The sequence below is a fragment of the Notothenia coriiceps genome, unplaced genomic scaffold (genome assembly GCF_000735185.1).
Source record: "Notothenia coriiceps isolate Sejong01 unplaced genomic scaffold, NC01 NC01_scaffold00037246, whole genome shotgun sequence".
Lineage (NCBI taxonomy): Eukaryota > Metazoa > Chordata > Actinopteri > Perciformes > Nototheniidae > Notothenia > Notothenia coriiceps.
Window position 1 is genome coordinate 19572850 of NW_011369947.1, and position 782 is coordinate 19573631.

The following is a 782-nucleotide window of genomic DNA, read 5'->3' on the forward strand; positions in this document are numbered from 1 at the left end:
GATGCTCAGGAGATTATTGAAGCAGCTTCTAAAAAAAACACTCCACTCAGTCAATGCTCCACTCTCGTCAGTGAACAGCTCTTGGTGTGGAGTTCAGCCTGATGCATGCCATGACTGCTTTCTGCCGGATACTGCTCCTGTTATCTGGTAAGGAGAGTTTTAACTTTGTGGATGAACTCAAACTAGTGAGGAACTGCTTGATAAGTTATTTTCATGGCACAGTGAGCTGCAGGTAAAAGCCTCAAGGAGGACACTACTTGTGTGGTGGTGATTCAGTGGAAGTGTTATTCTCAGGGAGCAAGTCCAGACAAATTCAATGTATTTTTCTCTACAACATTGAATACTTTCCCACCATTTCAAATCTGAGCCTGGTTCGGGCAGAGCAGAGGTGGGAAAAGTACTCAGCTCTTGTAATTAAGTAAAAGTAGAAGTACAGTACCAGAGTGTAGGAATACTCTGTTACAAGCAAAGGTGCTGCATTTAAAATGTTACTCAAGTAAAAGAACAAAGTATTAGCATTAAAAAATATACTTAAAGTACAAAAAGTAAAAGTACTCACTATGCATTTTGGTCCATTTCAGATTATTATATATGATATATGTTTTGATTTTAAAGACGAACAATTTAATTATAAATCCCCAACAGGTAGATTACTTTATTGATTATTGATGCATTATGTGTTTATCAAAGCTGGTAAAGGTGCAGCCAGTTACTTTGTATACTACAGGGTAGCTTGTGAATTTACCCAAGGTGTAACTAAAGTATGATTTAAGAGTTGATTA